We start from the raw sequence: 22201 nt of genomic DNA on the forward strand, positions 1-22201 counted from the left end.
TTTATTTTTCTTATAAGCACACCTTGACTCCACACCACCGGTACACAATTCAGGAACCCGATTACTGTCTCTTCATATCTTGTACAAAAAATTATATAACATCACCCAAATTAGGCTGTTTCTTCTGTATTACTTCCACACTTTGTCGACAGTTAACTTTTTGGGCTTTAATGCTGTGGTGACACTTATTCACTTTTTTTTCTCCTCCCCTTATCGTGTTGTGTCGATCAGATGATACCTGAAATACGCTCCACAGGGATGTCTCTTTGCAGTTGTTGATGTGTAGCTGCTTCCTGACTTCAAGCTTACTGTGCACCTCCTGGCGCGTGTTGTGGAAATCTTTGCTCATTTCATACTTCCCATTCCTCTTCGTAAGCAAATTTCCTTACACTCTACACACACTTCGCTGTCTGGAATGAGTAATGTAACTCCACCCTTACATTTCTCGAATTCGTCAAATGTAAACTTTCGAGGCCGAAATTGTCACAGTTAATAAAATATTCCGGGCTATTGTGCCATGGTCGAAGGGATTTCAAATCAAATGGTTCAAATGGCTCTAAGCACTATGGGATTTAACATCTGAGGTCATCAGTCCCCTAGACTTAGAACTACTTAAACCTAATTAACGTAAGGTCATCAAACAAATCCACGCCAGAGGCAGTATTCGAACTTGCGACCGTAGCAGTAGCGCGGTTCTGAACCGAAGTGCCTAGAACCGCTCGACCACAACGGTCGGCGAAGGGATTTCACTTTAAAACCTGGCGTTTCGTCCCAATCTGCGGAGGACATTTTCAAGGGGGTCGTAGCTTTGTGAATGTCCGAGTAACATCCTGGCTTCCTAGGGTATGAATCGGATTTTCCTAGAAAACGTTTTCCGCATATGGGTACGAAACGTCGGGTTTTCACTTGAAATCCCTTCGACCACGGCATTATAGCCCGAAATATTTCATTAATTGTGAATTTTTAGGCTTCACTCCTACCGACGTCACGCCATGCAACAATTTGCAATCCATTCTTCACGGTTATAACAACTGATTCGGCACTAATTCTTTGAAAATTGGGATGCCTGAAGGCAAGTCATCGTGTAAACACTCGAAGAACGGGGAAGGGAATTGGTGGTGCTTGCCCAAAAACTGGTACATCTCTCAAGCAGTTGTGCAGGAGCACTGATAACCTCGCTGGTTAGCGCCCTAAAAGATCCCTCATACCGATAATGTGGCTGTTGAAATAAGACCTTGTCCACGTGTCTTTTATTCCTTGGCACGTTTTTCCTGTCCACGCATTGCGGTCCAAAAGGCAAAGTGCACCTAAAAGTGCCCTCCTAAACAGAGTGGATTGTATCTGAAATTACAGGGTGATTTTTTCCACCGTGTACAAACTCTAGGGATTGATCGATGAGAGGATACGGAACAAATGTTCAATGTGTGTGAATTCCTAAGGGACGAAACTGCTGAAGTCATCGGTCCCTAGACTTACACACTACTTAAACTAACCTATGCTAAGAACAACACACACACCCATGCTCGAGGGAGGACTCCAACGTCCGGCGGGAGGGGCCGCGCAGTCCGTGACATGACGCCGATTCGGAACAAAAAGGGTCTAATGAACTTACGTCCAGAAATACGTGGTTTCCATGTTACAGACCATTTATTCAATCATACTTTTTTCCTCGTACAGGGTGGCGCTTTTCCTCATACGTCATGCCCTAGCGCCCTATTCTACCATAGTCATTGATAATGTTGTGTCCGATTCACTTCTATTGCTGACTCACCTTGTAGTGGATGTGATGCAGAGCTGTACACAATGGTTCCGCATTCGAATCGAGAGCTTGTCGACATGGTGTTTACTCACGGAAAGGCAAATGGCAGCGGGCGGCGGGCAGCAAGTTTGTGTCAGGAGACCTGTCTCCGCCGACAACAACAACAGCGCTCGATGTTTCAAACAGTATGATGCCGTTTGCCTGAAGCAGGGTCTTTCTAGGAAACAGGAAATCATGAAGGACGTGCCCGAAGTGTTTGGACACCAGACTTGGAGGAAAATGTGATTAAAGCACTTTGGAAGGTGACCGGCGTGTTAGTCCCAGGCAGTTGGCTCCCCAGTACAGAATAAGGCAGACGACTCTGTGGAACATTCTCCATGACAATTGTTACTACCCTTATCACATTCAGCTTGTGCAGTGCTTGCTAGCGACAGACTTTCCACATCGCGAGCAGTTTTGCCACTGGTTTCATCATCAGGCAACCACGATTACGAGATTTGTGTCATCCATCCTATTCACAGATGAGGCACCTTTACAAGGAGTGGTTTCTTCAACATTCATAACAGTCATCTGTGAGATAATATGCAGAACCCCTATGGTATGGTGACAGCGAATCATCAGCATCGTGTGACGTTCGCTGTGTTATTCAGTGGTTTGGTATTTAACTAATTTGTAAAGGAAAAAGATAATCTTATTTTATTACATTGAATAATTACTAAATAATTTTTCTCCCGGCTAAAGATTTGAGCAAGTTGCTACAGAACTCCAAGTTAACGTCGTGTTAAAGTGTTGTCTCTAAGTTGTGTAAGTGTCACTAAATCAAAGTTCATACAACAGATTCTATACAACTATTGATTATGATGGAAGCAGTAATCTTCAGCAAAATGATCATTAAAACCACCGAATATCAGTAGCGCACAACATTGACGTATGTTACCTGAAACAATATTCTTCGCAACTCGTGCTTAATTAATTTCGGCTCCATACATCAGCTAGAAAAGTTTGTTATAAGGATCGTGCTATGAGCACTGTTTTTAAAGAACCAATCTGATTCGAATTATTTTCATTAAACTGGGTTCGGGACCACCTGTGCATATTTATTTCTACACATTTGTATTACCTTCGGCATTTATGTTTGCAGAGTTGCGTAATCTCGATTTGCCGCTGAGATAATCGTTATGATTGCGGCAGACTTTTGATAGAGACGTTCTATTGTTAGAGCAAATAAGATAAGTATTTGAAATGGTTATAAAACTTTACTTTCGTATTCTGCACTATTTAGACTTCATCAAGCAAACATTTGATTTTTTTCTAAATAAAACACAGACAAAAACGCGATACAAATCGCTATCATCAATGGCTGCGCTCCTTGCAGCGGAAAGAAATAATTAACACAGATAATGCTTACTGAGAGAGGAATTAAAGTTACAAATAATTATTCTCTCATATTTATAATCATAATGAACTCTATTCTCAAGTAATAATTAATCAATAATTACAATTTCTTAGCAGACCTCAGTTTGATATGCGTCTGCAACCTACAAAAGCCAACCAACAAAAGGCAAAAACAAAGGAAGACAAACGCAGATCATAAATGGAATTTACAGTTATCATTGTCTTTGTATGAAACACATCGATATGTCCAATTACATCATAAAATATTATATAAATAATTAATATTTATTTCATTGTTTTTTCATATGTCAGATAGATCATGTTTATAACTGTTAGAGGCATAATTTTCTCTCGTCGCACTGTAGCTAAAGTTTATCTCGTGGATGTTACTGTGGTGTCACCGCCAGACACCACACTTGCTAGGTGGTAGCCTTTAAATCGGCCGCGGTCCGTTAGTATACGTCGGACCCGCGTGTCGCCACTATCAGTGATTGCAGACCGAGCGCCGCCACACGGCAGGTCTAGAGAGACGTCCTAGCACTCGCCCAGTTGTACAGCCGACTTTGCTAGCGATGGTTCACTGACAAATTACGCTCTCATTTGCCGAGACGATAGTTAGCATAGCCTTCAGCTACGTCATTTGCTACGACCTAGCAAGGCGCCATTATCAATTGCTATTTATCTTGCGATGCATGTACCGTCAGACCGATGTTCACCAATTATGGATTAAAGTTAAGTATTCCAGCAGCTACGTACGTTATTGGCTATATTGATTACCTTGTCCTGTTCCAGACCTCACGCCAGCCTGCGTGAGCTTAAACGCGTGCCCTTCGGCTACCCTTCATTGTGGATTGGCTGTCTTGCCAGTCCACAACAGTTACAATCGGTGCAGCCAGAATGTCTTGACTGGGATCGTTGGCGATCGTATTTTGGGAGCAGTCTTCCTCCCACGTCACCAACAGGCCGGAACTATCAGCGTTTCTTGTGGGTAACTTTGCCTTCCCTGCTGGAAGAAGTACAATTGATGATTCTAAGGGTTACATGGCTACTACATGATAGTGCTCCACACCTCTTCGCCATTAACGTCCGGATGCATCTCAATCGCGTCGTACTCGTCGATGGATCAGACGACGGAGTCCAGATGCATGGCCTGCTCGTTCACCGGATCTCAACCCGTGCGATTTCTGGTTATGGGACCATCTCAATTGTGGAGACGCTGGGGCAGTGTACTCATGCTGCATTTGACACTGATCGGATGCAGCCTGGCCGATATGAACGTTTGAGACAGGACCTGCTGTGGCTCATACACCCCCGCGTTGACGCTAAGGAAAACGTTTGTCAGCACATATCGTAAATGTGGCCGCATGGTGCAGCTTCTATTAGACAACACTCTCTGTAACAAAGTGTGGTTGAATAAATGGTCTCTAGTATGGAAACCATGTGTTCAAGGACGTACGTTCATTACACCTTTCCGTTCCTTATCCTCTCATCAACCAATCCCTTGAGTTTTTACACGGTGGAAAATATCACCCTGTTTAGCCACCTACAATTGTAAGTCCCACATAATAGCATATTGGCGCAACAGAGCATAGCGGAGCTGTGCATAGGGCAGCCGCTGCAGCGCTGCTTCGCGTCCAACTGTAGCGGAAGGGAGCCAAAGAGCGCCGAGGCAGCCAGCAGGCTAGCTTGACTTGCTTTTCTGCTTTTTCTTGTACTTTGATCCTGCGGTGCGCAGGGTCGGCATGGTTATGTACGGAGTTGGTAAAGTTAATGTTAAGGGGTGGCCAGATGTCCTTCTTGCCGCCACCCCGTAGCCCCTGGGACAGAATTTGTTTGTGCCAGCTGTCTGCGTCTAGTGTAATCCAGGGAAGAGTGCGAACGTGTTCAGATGTCTGTAACTGAGGCCTGACGTGGGGACCAGCCCAGTATTCACCTATGGGGATGTGGAAAACCACGTAAAAATCACATCCAGGCTGGCCAGCACAGCGGCCCACGGCGTTAATCCGCCAGGCGCCTACCCGAGTCCAGGAAGCAGCGCATCAGCGATCTCGGCTAAACTGGCTGGTCTGCAGGCTCGCTTGACTGCATGGACGTAAAATGCGCAAGCCGACCGATCTGTTGTCTTTCTCAGAAGATTTTAACGAAACTACTCGGTAAAAAAATTCGATTCTTGCGCATCTCATAGATTTATTCGTCAACTTCACGATCAATTGATTATCATTTCCTTAATCGTCATATTCATTGTGATATTACGAAATTAAGTAACCTACTGCAAGAAAGTCGAATGGATTGCAAACAGAAATAGAGGTCGTTACAGAGTAGCGTTTAGTGATCGTTAGGTCCCATATTGCCGCACACCAAACGTAGTTAGCATATCAAACTACCCCTCAACGTTGGGCGGGGACCTATAACTCATTGCATTCTCCAGAAAACGGATGGTGTGCAGCTTAATATACCACCAACTCTTCACTACCAAAGGCATCAGTGATGAGGCACAGTTTTGTAGCTGAATTTTATCGAATCTCTCAGTCAACGGATTTTACATTTGGTGAAAGCATATTTCAACAAACGCTTTTCCAGCTCATGGCGATTAACTTATGTATTTTTTGACATAATGAGTGCGAGGTGGAGCATATTTTGTAAGTCAGAAGAAACTTCACAAGAATTTGTTGGTGATATTGTAAAATGTGCATATCGTACACAACACTGGCATTGACCTAGAAGGATCCCTGATTGTCGATGAGCAACAAACAGCAGTAGCAATAGGGCACTTATCAGAAAGGATGAAACTTTTAACAGAGCTCCAAATGAAGCTGTCCAATTAAGACGTTCCTCACATTATTAAACACGGTTTTAATATGTCTGTCAGCGGTGCTACTTTACTTTCTTACCGTCTTCCTTTTAAGCCAATGAAGGAAATAAGAGATTAATGAAATGTATTCTGCACTTTTAGAAAACATATTTCCGCTATCTGACTGCATATAACACGTTTATTACGCTACTTGCTTAGGCCATTTTCGAGTGTTGCAACTCAAAAATCTTCCGACTTCTGTCGTATAGTTTCTTCTTTCTTTTTTATAATTTCATTCCTCCATGTGAGGGTTGGCTGGCAACAGCGATGTAGCTGCTCTTCAGCCTACAGTTATGAATACTATAATGAAATGTTTCAAAACGTGGACAGGTTAACAAAATATGAGTACCTGGAACTCACTAGGGATGGGCTATGATTGCGCTCGAGAAGCGCGCGACGCGAAGGCAATTTCTCGAGAATGTCTCGGGTACGCTCTAGAAGTTGACAGTGCTGCGCTCTCTGAGAAATTGCGCAAGCCTTCAGTACACGAAGCACTGAACCGCAGCGGTCGTACCCGTCGTACGTACGTTCACGGAAAACTTTAAATTCTCTAATATCAACTGTACTGCCGTTATTAATGTGTACTGAAGTATTAGTATATGTCACATAAGACAAAAATCATAGAATTGTTGTTTAAAACAAAGCACAGAATTCGCATGAAACAGAAGCTTTATTCTTACAAAATAAATTACCTTGTACATTCTGCATGTATGCATGCATGCTTAAAGGCAAAAAGAGGAGTGCTATAGCATTTTATATACAGAAACTGCGTATATGCGTTTACTTACTGAAGAAAGAAATGAAACAAAAGTTGTTCAGCTGAAGGCATTTTTACATCCCATTGCTGCATTGGCGTCGATTTTTGTTTAGAAATTGATTTTATTAACCAATTGGCCTTTTAGTCTGCTTCTTTGTTTGTTTGTAAGTAGTCCTGTTTTCGAAACTATTCTTTCACTGGTAACAGAAGTTGCAGGTATTGCAAGATATTTTTTTGCCACGACAGCTAGACCTGGGTAACTGTTTTCATTTTTTTCCAATAGTGTAAGGGATTATCCGCGCGTTGTAGGTACGGCTCTTCCAAATATCGTAGTACCTCCACGTATATGCTATCACAACCGCTTTTCATTAGATTTCTATTGGAAACCTCTTCATCGAAAGAAACCCATAAGGAACTATTGGCGTTTTGTACGAAATGGTGCGGTAGCGTTCTCGCTTCCCACGCCCGGGTTCCCGGGTTCGATTCCCGGCGGGGTCAGGGATTTTCTCTGCCTCGTGATGGCTGGGTGTTGTGTGCTGTCCTTAGGTTAGTTAGGTTTAAGTAGTTCTAAGTTCTAGGGGACTTATGACCACAGCAGTTGAGTCCCATAGTGCTCAGAGCCATTTGAATTTTTTTTACGAAATGGTACTCGTAGCTAGTGTCGTTAGCAGCCGAACGAGCAGATCGTACGGTCTCTGCCACGTTTGTGCACTCTGCAATTAGGCTTGCAACGGCATGTTTTGAATGAATGGGATTCGTAAATGGTAACGTTTTGAATCTTGGGTCGAGAACTGTGGCAACGCCATGTGCTTTGTTTGTTTCTATTAATCCTAGCCGGAGGTATTAGTGAGATGTGCAGATAATGCTGTACCTCTTGCGCTGTCGTGGTAGCCCACTTCCCATTGCATGCGGTTAGGATTAGCTGTCTGATTATTGGAATAGCTTTCGCAAGAGAGGTACAGTTTTCAGTTGATATTTCACTTGTTACCACTTCAAATGGCTCCAGTACACATAAACATTCGTTCAAAATTCGCCACTCGTCAGCTGTGAGGTTCTCTACACCTAAATACAAAGATGATAAACAGGCTGCAATGCATTCCTTTTACTCCACTAGACGTTGTAGCATATAAAACGTACCGTTCCATCGGGTTTCGGTTTCCTGAATCAATTTATGAACAGGTTCTTTCATTAGATCCTGAATCTCATGGAGTTTTTCATTAGCATTGCAACTTGTTTTAAAATAGCTAACAATTTTTCTGGCCTTTTCCCGCATTATGCAGAGCTCTCTGTTGCTGTTCAAAGAACTTTTCACAACTAAATTGATGTACTTATCTATGTTGCCACTGTGAATACGTTGTACGGCTGCAGTCATGTTACTGGCGTTGTCAGTTGTGACGCTTACAACTTTGCTTTCAATGTTCCATTTTGAAATCACGTTATCTAACGCCTCACTAATATTTAGCGCTGTATGCCTTTCCGGGAAACGGAATGTCTCGAGAGCTAAAGCTTTCAGGCACCAATTAAAGTTAATGAAATGACCAGTTACATCAATATATGCCTCACTATTGAGTGGAGTCCAAATATCGGTCGGTAAAGAAACGCAAGTAGAGTCTTCCACGGCCAAGTTTCCAGCCTCTTTCTGTTTATGGTAAGCGTCCTCAATCGTGAGGCGCAACTTTTTTCGATTTGGTATCGAGCGCTGTGGGTCCAACAGTGAAACAAAACGTCGAAAACCAGTGTACTCGACGATTGAAAGCGGTTGAAAATCGTCTATTATCATGGCCACTAGTGCTTCATCTAGCTGTTGTTGCCGTTTACTTCCCTCTATGAAGAGAAACGTAAGATTTAGATCAGTGCTCCTGCAAGGGGATACGTTATGCTCGACAATTAGTCCAATAAAATTACATATCGTATCGTGCAAAAGCTAGTATAGTATAGGTTTCATTTTGGGGTATGCTGTATGTTATCGGAGTACGATTAAAAAATCAATGTTTTTTAAGCGTGGCGGACCGCTTCGGACACTATCCAAACTTTTTCACGGAATTCACCTTTTGTACCATACGTACCTGGATATTTTGTCTGCCTAGCACTATTGGAAGAATGAGCCTCTGTATCCACGGACGTTGCTGTTTTATTGCTCGATAAATTATGCAGTTGTCTAATCATGGGCGTTGTATTTTTTGATACATTACAGAGAGTCTTACGACAAATGTTGCAAGTAACGGTATCTCCATCCCCCGTAAAGTATTGCCAGCACCATGATATTCGTTTTCGAGTGTCCATATTGATTTGAATAACAACTTTACTCGAATGAAACCTGAGACATACTAGTTACGAGCACAGCGAGCAGCGAGCGTGTTTGTCTAGCGGCGGCTTTCAATTCATAAACCAACATCGGCGCAGCGTATGTTGTCGCAGCCAACTGACGCGCAGCGGCACACGCCGCCGAGCCGTTTCTCGTGAGCTTCTCGAGAATTGCTTGAGAAGTAGAGGCTCGAGGAATTCTCGGTGCGCTCGAGTCGCCGCGCTTCGCCATCCCGTCACTGGCCCTCACCGTTGGACGTCGCCAGTAATCATCAGCCCATGTCTTCACTGCCAGTCTTCACCTCCACCAGCTTGATCACCCTCGCTATCTCATTTAACGACGTATCAACCTACAACTATGACATCCACAATCATCTATGCCAACCTGTACTCCACTTCCACCTCCACCTACTCCTTTACCTAATACTCGCTGGCCCTCCTGCTCTTTCCTCCTGTCCGTTCTTCGTTACTACCCAGATTACGTCATCTACCTTCCCACTCTCACACACTGCATCCTCAGACTCATCATTTGCCTATGCTATTACCCCAGCAGGTATTGGAGCTCCATTGCCACCACCACAATCACCACCACCACTGCCCAGAACTGCGCCAGCCAGCAGTGCCATCAGCTCCCACAGCTGTCGCCTTGCCACAGCTATCGTCATTACATCTGGATCCAGAATCAGAAGCGCCAGCCACACCTATTCCAGTAGTAACCACACCAATACGAACAACATGTGCTGTACCTGTGGTCACATCAGCCACATCTCCATCAGCCTCAACCCACAACATCTGAGTCTGAGCTAAATTCCTATCCTGACTCACAAATCCGAAAAGCCCTTCGAATTCATCACCATTTGGTCCTACATTTCTCATTCGTGTCTTTTCCACTTATCCTTGAATTATAGATCACCTCCTTCAGAATGGAGCCATCAACTATCATTACAAACACAAAGCTGAGCCCCCCTGATCCCAAACCCAAGCTTACCATTGCTGGAAATACCTTGTCCACAATGATCATTTAACCTCTGACTGCAAAAATCTTCCCACTGCAGAGCCAACCACATGTAGGAACGCTGTCCCAGCCTTCACACCCCACCCACCTGCAACACTTGCAACCAACCCCAATCCTGTTACTTCTAGAAGTGTACAGCCAAACCCCTTCCCCTTCAACCTAAACTGATTCTCCCACTCCACCCTATTGACACGCTGCTCCACCCAAAGAATTCCCTACATCCTACTCCCTCTGTTGAAGACATTAAATGCTTGCTCAACAATGGCCTTCAAAACGTCTACCCATTCAAGTTTTCACATAACCTCTATTATGTCACCCTCCCAGACCGTTCCCTATTTCATTTAAATGTCACTGCGCCGATTCCCAGAATCACTCCCACATTTTTCCTGCATAGACACCCTCATCTAACACGTCATCTCACACTTGAGCAGGCCACACACCCCAAAGCATCCCTTGATCCCTTTCATCACCACCCCTTTCAGGAACCACATAGCAACCTTTCTCCTTCTCCATGCCAGCTCATCCTTTGTTTCACTCACCACCGTGACACCCGTCTCTTCCGTCCACACCTAACCTGGAGCTGGTCATAATGCGTACAGCATCACGAAGGCATTGACCGACACACCAATGGAAGGAGCAGGTAGCGCCACACCTCCAGGAAGACAGAGGTCAGCTCCCCCTGTCAACGCTCATCTAAGCAGCCACCCATTGCTGGTCGGACCTAGTTCGGTCGCAGTCTTCGAGACTATTAGCACTGAGTAACATAAATATGATACTACCTGGTGTTCTGCGAGTAGTAATAGTGAAGTGTAGTTACAAGTAGAAAGCACAGAAAGCAAGTTAGGTTATGTTTCTTATCTTTTTAGAAATAGTGTTCTATTAAACAGTATGTGATGTGTATAGATCATTTTCGATTCCTGTCACCGGCCATCTTTCCTTCTCTCCTTCCTTGTTTGTGTCTGACCCTCAGAGTAGCCGACACAACAGTCCTATCCCGAAGAGAAGAGGGGCTACAACCCTCGGATGTGTTACTGTAAATAAATATGAGAATGTATTTGAGGCAGAGAAAAGGCTGGAAACCTCCATGTCTAGCAAGTATATTGAAGCTGTGATGTAAATGAGATATCCAAAAAACAGGTGCAAGCTTAATTTCATCGGTACTGATGTTTAGATACAGTGAAATGAAGTTTACATCTGTGTTTTGAAGTATAATGTACATCACAGCTTCCATGATACCGCGATAAATGCAGGTTTCCAACATTTTTATGCATCGCACATATGTTCACTCACTTACTTACAAGATGACTGGCTTACGTATTTTTAGATGATAAATTGTGTATCTCACACGTCGGAGAATTTTTGCCGTTGTAACAATCCAGACAGTAAAACAAACGAATTATATACAGCCAAATGGCGGAAATATGTTTTCGAAAGTTTTAGATGACTGTGGTTACAGAAAAAAGAACAAAAATCATCTGTTTTATACTTGTTTGTAACTCTTCTGCCACCCCATCACATAACTTGTCTACAATGAATCAGTAGTGATGATAGTTGTTTATATGGTCTCTTCAAGAGTAGTATGTAGATACAGCTACTATCAAGGTCTCCCCTGATGCCAACAGTAGAACAAAAGAAAAAAAAAAAACGTTAGCGCCAGAAACAGTACTCACTCTGCTAGCCACATCAAGAGCCGAATGCTGCCGGCGTTGCCCTGCCATAGCCATGTCCACTGAAACACTCTGGTCGCCACTCTGTGAAACAAACATGTTTGATTCGCTCAGCGCCTCTGTGTGGCCCTCTGCTGTGCGCCGCTCCGCTCGCAGCGCCACTGTAATCACGCACATTGCACAGTACTGGTTTGTTTTGCCAGCGACGGTCTGGCCACCGTGTCGCTCTGCGCTCGTCGTGCCGCGTAGCTCGACTGCAACCGCAGCTTTTTTCTAAGATTCCTTCCACTTTCTGACCACACTGTTCACACTTTAAAAGATTCACCTGTCATTTTAGTTAAGCAGTTCCGTCCCTTTCAATGCGGAACTCGGTATGATAGGTTTACCGACGGCAGGCGCGATATTTAGATATTACACACAGACGTAGGTGTCCGGAAGCATGTTGATAATATCTTAGTGCCGAAAAACTAATTGTAACAAATATTAAATTTTTCACGGAGCTTCCAGTTTCTGAGACCACGAGTTGTTGTAACCATTATGCAATTTCTACTTTATTCACCAATAATACTCTTCTCTCTTTCACTACGTACAATCTTCACAATAATGATAACTACTGCTTGTACTCATTAGTTATCACTTGTGAAATAAATTCAGTGAAATGAAATGAAATGAATGATTGATGAGATTGAAGTGAATGAAGATGCACAGTTACGTAACGGCATCAGTGATAACTGGTCCAATACATTGAATCTCCATTGTAATAAATCTGCAGTGACAACTAAAAATGTGTGTCAGACCAGAAAACAAACCCATATTATGTATATTATTTTCGATTACTCCTTTTTAAGAGAGAGCGCCTGAACTCGAGTCATCATGATAGCTTCTTCTTCCTTCGTTCTTCCCAAATTCTCTTCATACGTCAGAGTCGTATGTAAACGTATCAATGGTCCCATACCACTCCAACTGCACACGTCAAACACCATTAATCAGCCTCCTTCATCTTTAACACTCCCATGCCGACATGCAGCGTCCAACGATTCGTGAGGTTGTCGCCGTACCCGTACTCGACCACACGTTCGATACAATATGAACGAAACTCGTCCGAGCAGGCAACAATACTCCAGTTATCAACAGTCCAATGTCGGGGATGACTGACCCAGGCGAGGCGTAAAGCTATGTGTCGCGCAGTCATCAAGGGTATACGAGTGGGTCTTCGGCTCCGAAATCCCATACAGATGTTTCTTGAACGGTTCGCACGCTGACACTTGTTGATGGCCCAGCACTGAAATCTGCAGCAAATTTGCCGGTGAGTTGCACTTCTGTCACGTTGAACGATTTTCTGTAGTCGTCTTTGGTTCCGTTCTTGCAGGATCTCCTTGCGGCCGCAACAGTTTCGGAGATTTGATGTTTTACCGGATTCCTGATTTTCACGGTACACTCGTGAAGTGGTCGCACAAGAAAATCCCCGCTTCATCGCTACCTCGGAGATGCTGTGTCTCATCGCTCGTGCACCGAGTATAACACCACGTTGAAAGTCACTTGAATCTTGATAACCTGCCTTTGTAGCAGCAGTAATCTATCTAACATCTGCGTCAGACACTTGTTGTCTTATATACGCGTTGTGTACCGCATCACCGTATTCTGCCTCTTCAAATATCTCTGTATTTGAATATTCATGCCCATACCTGTTTCTTTGGCACTTCAGTGTAGTTCGTCTAGCAAAAACAAGGTAAGTTTTGGTACTTGTAGGACTAGCTGGCGCTATGATGCGCGAGGTACACATATTTCTTATGATATATATATATATATATATATATATATATATATATATATATATATATAGTGTTTTATATATAACATTACATATCTTATATAACATAGATGGTACAAACGAAGGGATCTAAAAAATCAATAAATAATTAGTTGAAGAAAATTCTGTAAAAAGGCAGCATAATTTCAGTTTATGGGGATCTTGACAGATATTTATATTGATTGCTCTCTTTACGATTTTCCTGTTTCCTGTTTTTCCGATGACTTTACCCACGTAACCCTATTGCGAAACTGTTCATTAGTTGTGGACCACTTTGCCAGAAACTAAAACTGTGTGCTGTTGCCTTCTCAGTAATCCTACTCATATGCTCTAGAAGAAATGCTGCGGTACACACACACACGTGTGTGTGTGAGTGTGTGTGTGTGTGTGTGTGTGTGAGTGTGTGAGTGAGTGAGTGTGTGTGAGTACCGGCGACGGTGTAGACGCCAGCGGCACCAGAGTGCAGCGTACGCGTTTCCGCTCCAGTTATAGGTCGCACCGGCGTCCGGACGTCTTACTGCTAATGCAGTCACCCAGCTGTGGCCACATAACTGCGCAGAGCTCCACCACGCTGTCTTACTGCATACGAGAAGGCGAATTAGGTTAATGATGATTATTGCTGCTACTTTACAAAAGTCCATCGTTTCACGACTGGTTGTTAGTATCATGAAACGAAGCGCAGGAGTGAAAAAGTTCCTCTGCGAGTTTAAGATACCCATTTGAATACGAAACGATGTTGCAAGTCCTGAGCTCTTCCACACGAACTCAGTAGCCTTGTATGTCTCTGCTTCCACGCTTCTTCTCATTAATGTCTCACCATCATCTCTGCTCACTTTTCTCGTAAGACGATAACGGAATATTACACTTTCGTGTTGCCGAAAGTCATCAGAACTGTAATATCTACATTTAAAGTGATACACGACAAAATCCGTAATCATTAGATGTAAAAACATAAACCAGCCACAACTCAAGTGTAGAGAATTCTTTTTACCGTTTTTGGTATAATAAAGTAAATCCCAAAAAACTTGTGGCTTGTTGCATTATTTCCTACAGTGTAATATACAACATTTGCTCTTCCTCTTAACTGTTTTCGGATTTAAAAATCAATTTTCAAATCGTTTAAGAGATAAAAAGTTGATGGATACCGGAGGCAGATGGGTCCTGCGTGTTTTTACCGCCGAATGATCTGTTGCTTTGGGGAACTACTGCGTTGCGTTCTCTGCCACTTAAGCACTGCTACTTCTTGCTCCATATAAATACATAGGAACTAAAATTTGCTTTAAAGTGTACAGTTCCTACTCACAGTTGGGCGTAGATTGCCCTAAATGTGAGGAATTTGGAATTTCACACTCATTTGACAAAAATTTCGTTCTTAAGTCCTTGATGTCCGAAATATTTAGCGACGTTTACGAGGGCAAGGGCATAGACACGGCCACCAACTTGGGTCATGCCTGGCAGGTCATTTGTGAAACAGCTGGAATGAAGGACTTAGTATCCCCCTCCCCAGTTTGTGAGAAAAAAATTCGTCTCAAAATTGACGGGTTCGGTATATAATAGAAAGCTGAAATTTTTTTTTGTGATTAAGCACTTTGCAAAAGCACGTTTTCCGAGAAATGGAGAAAAGAAAGTTTTACAAGTGTAGTTTAACGGATTTTAATGAAAGCGTACTTGGTCGAGCGACCAACGCAGCCGCCCGGGAGGAAGAAGAGCTGTGTTCCATTCCCCCATGCATTCTGCTTTTGTTTTTTGTCTCTGCATGGAAACTGGGTAAATAACGGAGTTTATTAGGTAAATGAATCAATAAAGAGTAATGAAAAGGTTGATCGAAAAATTTCCTCAAAAACAAGATTAGTGAAGAATTAATATTTTGAACCTCGTCTATCTACAGTCGCTGCTTCAGTCACTCTGTTGCATACTCCCTTGAACAGCATTAAGGCCGAATGACTGAAATAGGGAAAAAGAACACAGTACAAGACGAATGGTAGTGATGAAATAGGGATGAAAGCGCGAGACCAAACAGATAAAAATACAACGCGTAAGAGAAATCCTTGGATAACCCACAAGATAATTCATGGACGAAAGGAGAGAGTATGAAAATGCAGCAACTAAAGAAGAAAAAAGAGAATACTGGAACTTGCCAATGAACTGTTGTAAGGGGGAGTTGTCGCTCAGTATGTGCCGAGGACTAAGAGTAGAATGACAGAGAGAGTGAATGCGTAGGCCATCTCTGGTTGATACATCGCAACTGTTACGCTTGAATTGCTGATTATTGCCAGGTGGCGCCAGCACTTGTTACAATTATGATGTGAGATCTTACTAATGATTTAGTGCATTTAGATATACGAGATTTATTAGTTTGATTTCTAAGTTATATACTGTGATTAGATATTTGTAAATTTAACTTTTTTATGATTATACTTTTGTAACTGCATGTACTTTGAGAGAGGAGGATGACTTAATTTTTTTTTTTTTTTTTTGTGTAAAACCTAGAGAGATCGTACATTGCACAAGGTTCGAAGTCTGTTTTAATAAAGCAAACGTTTTAGAGAACTGCAAAAGATTTTTGAGCTGCGAACTCACAAGACTGCCCTGCCAAGAAGATGTAGAAAGAGAGTTAAGAAGGAGGAGATTGACTCATTTCAAAGGCATACTCGTAAGCTCTAAGCCATGTTGTTCTGGGCTGGCTGAAGAGTGGAAGGTATAATGAAGACAGCCTCAACATTACAGTCATAAGAGCTCAGATATTTCATTTAAAAGTCGTCAATGTACGCAGGTGTTGATCTGGAATGTGCATAAAAAAATGGTTCAAATGGCTCTGAGCACTATGGCATCTAACATCTGAGGTCATCAGTCCCCAAGAACTTAGAACTACTTAAACCTAACTAACCTAAGGACATCACACACATCCATGCCCGAGGCAGGTTTCGAACCTGCGACCGTAGTGGTCGCGCGGTTCAGACTGAAGCTCCTAGAACCGCTCGGCCACACCGGCCGGCGGAATGTGCATAACATCAACATCAAGTCTGAGACTTGCCAGTTTTGTAGGAGTTACAAACAGTGACGTAGGTTGTAAGTATTGGTTAGTAAGGAAATGTAGTTGTGCTCTCTCATCAAGTTTGAGAAATTGTAATTTGTGAAAAGTAAAATTCCTTCTGTTTTTACATTGTTACTAATACACAACTTCTTCCTTATGCCAAGGGAAGCTGCATTCGTTCACTTATTTGACACTAATGTATAAATTGCTCAGTGACCTTGATGAAACTAATGCACTTTGTAGCAACAGTTCAAAAGGGAGGAGTCTAAACTATGACTGAAAGAGAACATTCTAGGAAAACAGGTAATCTGCCAGGAAGTTTCAAAACAGGTAGTGTTTTTCTTAGGTAGTGTTAAATTTGGATGTAGTTAGCATTCTCAAAAGTGTAGTGAAATGAATTCGGATTTTCTACTGATTTGCTTTCAAAAGAGTATCTATTGTTCAACGTCCAACGCAGAGCTGCCTGATACATGAGGCGCTAGGTTCACGCATTTTACAAAGTGTTAAATTTACTGTTCTTGCTGGTGGCTTACGTACCAGATCACTATGCTCTTAGCGATTATTGTGTTGTGTTACATTGGGTCAGAATTGTTCTGATAAGTGCATCGGTAGATTATGTATTATTTATGAAACTTCAATCTACTTATCATTAGTTTGAATTAGGCTTTACACAGCTCTATGTTTATCATTTGAATTCTTTTAAAAGTGACGTAGTAGCTTTTTCATTGTAAGAGAGGTCGAAGAATGGGCGATATTGCAGTACAGTTATCTAAAAATTAAATTAACAGGAAGTGTAAAATGGAAAGCCACGAATGGCTATCCGAGAAATGCAACGCCCTAAAAGCATGCATGAGTACGGGAAGGACCGACACCATCTACAGGAAAATTCAAGAGGCTTGTAGAGGAAAGTACTCTATGAATATTGAGAACTTAGAGGGTTAGCCCGTACTAAGCAAAGAGAGAAGACGGAAAGGTTGAAAACCTATATGGAGGGTGTATACAAGGGAAACAAACTTGAAGACAATATAGGAGAACGGGAAAAAATGGCACATGAAGGTTAGGAGGGAGGTACGTTACTGCTGGAAGAACTTGACAGAACACTGAAATATCTAAGTTAAGTTCAATGGAGTAGACGACATTCACTCAGAACTATTGAGATCCTTGGGAGAGCCAAGTAGAGAAAAACTGTTTAACGTGGTATGAAAGATATATGGTAAAGAGAATTTATCCGAACCCGTTATTGTTTGAGGAGATATGTTGAAACACGTGAGGCAATTGTCCGACGTTTCGTCCGCTGTTGGGGAATGACCTTTTTCAGGGCTTGTGCTGAGATGATTGCAGCTGTCAGCTCTACGCAACCCCTGAGGAAGGGCGCTTGCATCAGTGGCCGAAACGTCGGCTAGTTTTTATATATTGGCAACTCCGTCACAGCCAAGAAGAATTTTATTTACACTTATAGTATCTGTAGATTTAGAGACAGATTTAGCAGTGTTGACACGAATAAACTTTGGAACTCTGAAGGCAGCCGGGGTAAAAGACAGCGCAGGAAGTTATTTACAAATTGTACAGCTACCTGGCTGCAGTTGTAAGACTCGAAAGATATGAAACGTAGCAGTAGTTGATAAGGGAGGAAGACAGAGTTTCAGCCTGTCCACAAACCCATTTAAAATGTGCATTGAGCAAACAATAATGAAATCCGATGAGAAATTTGGAAATATGATAAAGATTAGGGAGAAGAAATAAAAACTTTGAACTTTGTTAATGACACTGTATTTCTCTCAGAGACGGCAGAGATCAGTTGAACAGAAGGGATAATGTACTCAAAAGAGAGGATATAATATTATATGAAACAAAAGGAAAATAAGTGGAAATAAGTTAATGGAATGTAGTCGAATTAAATCAAGTGATGCTGACGGGATTAGTTTAGAAAACTGAACCGTTGCCCGATCGATAGCTCGTGCCACGTCTAGTACAACCGTATCTTTGGCGTGAAGGGGGCGTGGCACGTTTGCCTAGAGTGGCGTCGAGGCCCTTTGTCGGGAGAGGCGGTAGTAAGTGAAGCAGCAAGGACAGTGTAGGTCTGCGGGGCAAAGAGCTGGCTGTCTGTTACACATCCCGTGTGGCTACCAAGACTGTATGCTCAGCATCTGCTGGACAAGAGGGACGTGCACTGGAAACAGGGTTGGACACATTATTCCTTTCGCTGACCTGATTTGGAGGCCTGGGGGTCGTCGTCGTCATCCATGCACTCCAAGCGTTTGTATCTAGCTGCTTCTGTATCAGACTTAGTTCAACCCCCTGTTGTTTTTCCCTGATTCTGTGTCTGGCCAGAAGACTTGAGGAGCTCATACTAAGACATAACAGTTCCAAGTGGTAACTGTCGAGGAGTTGTGATTTGATTATGTGTTTTAAATTGTTGGAGTCCTGAAATTTTTTATGTTCAATGTGTCATTATTCTTTTTTTGTGCCGACAGAGCTGAATCTCTTTCGGCGACTGAACTTTACAATCAAGTGTAAAGGGATTGGTTCGCCAATTACCTTATTACCTTTCAGCTGCTTAACACAAGTGTTTTGCCTACGCTGTCAGCGTGTAATTTGATGACATAAGTTTTTACTCGGTGCACTTAAAAGTTACTTTTCTGTACATCGGGCTATCATTGCATGTTTCGCCTTGGGACATATACCGACTCGTAGCTAAGAAAGGGAATAGTAATCTGAGCAGCGTATCACTCTTGCCCTAAATAATTTCGGGGACATTGGCCTGGACCACATCGCCCGATGCGTGGTGGTTTCTTGTCAGGCAGTTTTAATTGTTTTGGTTTCCTTTTAATGAACTCCTTTTGTAAGTAGGCTGTTCATGTTTTCTCTATGTAAGTAGGCTGTTTAGGTTTTTTTATTGGTAACGCCACCTCTGTATGAAAATCACTGGCTGTGCTGTGTGCAGTCTGTGGCTGCTTTGCATTGTTGTAATACTCGCCATTGTGGTGTTAGGCAGCTGGCTGTGAACAGCGCGTAGCGTTGCGCAGTTGGAGGTGAGCCGCCAGCAGTGGTGGATGTGGGGAGAGAGATGGCGGAGTTTTGAAATTTGTCATGAACTGCTATATTTATATATGATGATATCAAGGTAAATACATTGTTTGTTCTATATTAATATCTTTCATTTCCTAACTATCCCTATCAGTAGTTAGTGCCTTCCATAGTTTGAATCTTTTATTTAGCTGGCAGTAGTGGCGCTCGCTGTATTGCAGTAGCTTGAGCAGCGAAGATTTTTGTGAGGTAAGTGATTTGTGAAAGGTATAGTTTAATGTTAGTCAGGGCCATTCTTTTGCAGGGAATTTTGAAAGTCAGATTACGTTGCGCTAACAAAATATTGTGTGTCAGTTTAAGCACAGTCATGTATAATTGTTCAAAGGGGACGTTTCATATGTCGACCCTTAGCCTAGGATACCTCACTGGAATCTTCTGATTTTTTCTTGTAGTTTGTGTATTTAGTGTAGCTTTTGTTTATTGCTAGCACGTAATTGTAGAGAGAATCCCCTTTGTAGTTGTAGCCTTTCATTGTTGTACAGTAAAACAGTTGTGGCATGCATATAGATTTGCACCAAGTATTTCGCAGCTACGCTTGCAATTAACTAGATATTATTTTCAGTGCTATGTTAATGTGTTCTCCTATTTTTGCACTTCAAATTGTGCTATTCTGTATTATCGTGTGAAATATTGTGACAATTATGGCGTGTGAAAAACGTATCACTAGGCTCCAAAGTAAATTGAGAAATGATAGTGACGACGAGCGTAGCTTGCCAGCACCACTGGGTAATGAATTAACTGCCGAAAAGCACTGAGGAACATGTTTCAGACACCAGTGCATTGTTACTACAATTAATGCAACAAATGGGACAAAAGCTTGAAAAGTTAGACACAATGGAACAAAATCAGAGACAAACACAGCAAAAGTTAGACACAGTGGAACAAAATCTTCAAAAGTTAGACACAATGGAACAACACCAGAGACAAACACAGCAACAGTTAGACGCAATGGGACAAAATCTTCAAAAGTTAGACACCACACTTGAACAAACACGTGAAGATTTAACTAGTGAGTTACATAACATTGAATCGAAATGTCAAAAAGTCTGTAATGACATAAAAACACAAATTTGTGAGCATTTTCAACCCATTTTTTCGCGGCATTAAAATGTATTACAGAATCACGAAGCAGCCATAAAAGAACTGCAAACCATTGTTCATGAAAATCACAACACCTTGCAAGCTAAAATTGACTCAGTTGCATCTACCGATTCGGTTACGCAACTTGCAAAAACTCAAGAAAACTTAAAGGACACAGTAGATAGGATTTCAACACAAATGGACACTCTGAAACTTGGTTCAGAAAAACACGCTGAGGAAATGTGTTCACTATCGGAGAAAGTAGCCGAACTTTCGGATAAGGTCACTAACTTATCTACAAAGGTAGATGATGATCTGAATGACACAAGACCTGTAGCCTTCACTGACACAGAAGAGTATGAACAAATTAGAAAATTCAAACAGAATCAAAATCAAATCAATACACAGTACAAAAGAGAAATCCGAGAAGTACAAGATCAGCTGACACAGGTAATACAAGAATTACGTATTTCAGAGGATACTCGCGCCCCAATACGGGAAGAGGGACACAGAAATACGGAACAGCCACAAAATAATAACACAGGGCATTTCGGAAGTTATGAAAGAAATTGGCAAGGTGCACCGAATTTTGAAATGGAACCGCCGAAACGACGTAACAATGACCGATATGCGACTCGCCGACATGATGACTTTGACTATAAGCTGTTCATTACTACACGTAAATTCAAAACATTTAAGAATTCTGGCAACGACATTCATCCACAAGCATGGCTCCATCAATTCTCTCATTGTTCTCCTCCCAACTGGTCATTAGAGCACAGATTAGAATTTATGTGTGGCCACTTGGAGAATGAACCAGCTGTAAGAATGCGATCGGTAATTCACGATTGCCACAGTGAAGGAGAGTTTTACCATGCCTTCCTCTCAGCATATTGGTCTCAAGCCACACAAGATCGAGTAAAACATAGCATCATAATGATGAAACGTTTCGAACAATCTGAATTTTCCAGTCTTGTGAAATATTTTGAAGACATGTAGCATAAGAATCAGTATCTTTCAAACCCATACAGCCCCTCAGAACTCATCCGCATTTGCTTAATCAAACTGCCTGAACATTTACGATATATTATTTTGGCAGGACGTTGCAAAGACGACATTGAAGCATTTCAGGGACTGTTACAAGAACTGGAAATTGACACTGACAATCGCGGAACGCAGGAGCACAACAATTACAGATCACATCCGTCGCAATTCCGCGATGAAAGAAATAATAACTGGACAAGACAAAGCTATTCTCACAACACATATCGTGACCAAAACAGACACCACCCGTACGACAACCGTTGGCAGAGTAGTAATAATTACAGGGAAAGATCACCTCTCCGCGGTAGTGACTATCACAGAGACAATCAGAGAAACAGACAATATGGGAACCAAAATAATTATTATTACGGGAGACAGAATAACTTTAGACGCAACGG

This window comes from Schistocerca americana, chromosome 4 (genome assembly GCF_021461395.2).
Source record: "Schistocerca americana isolate TAMUIC-IGC-003095 chromosome 4, iqSchAmer2.1, whole genome shotgun sequence".
NCBI lineage: Eukaryota > Metazoa > Arthropoda > Insecta > Orthoptera > Acrididae > Schistocerca > Schistocerca americana.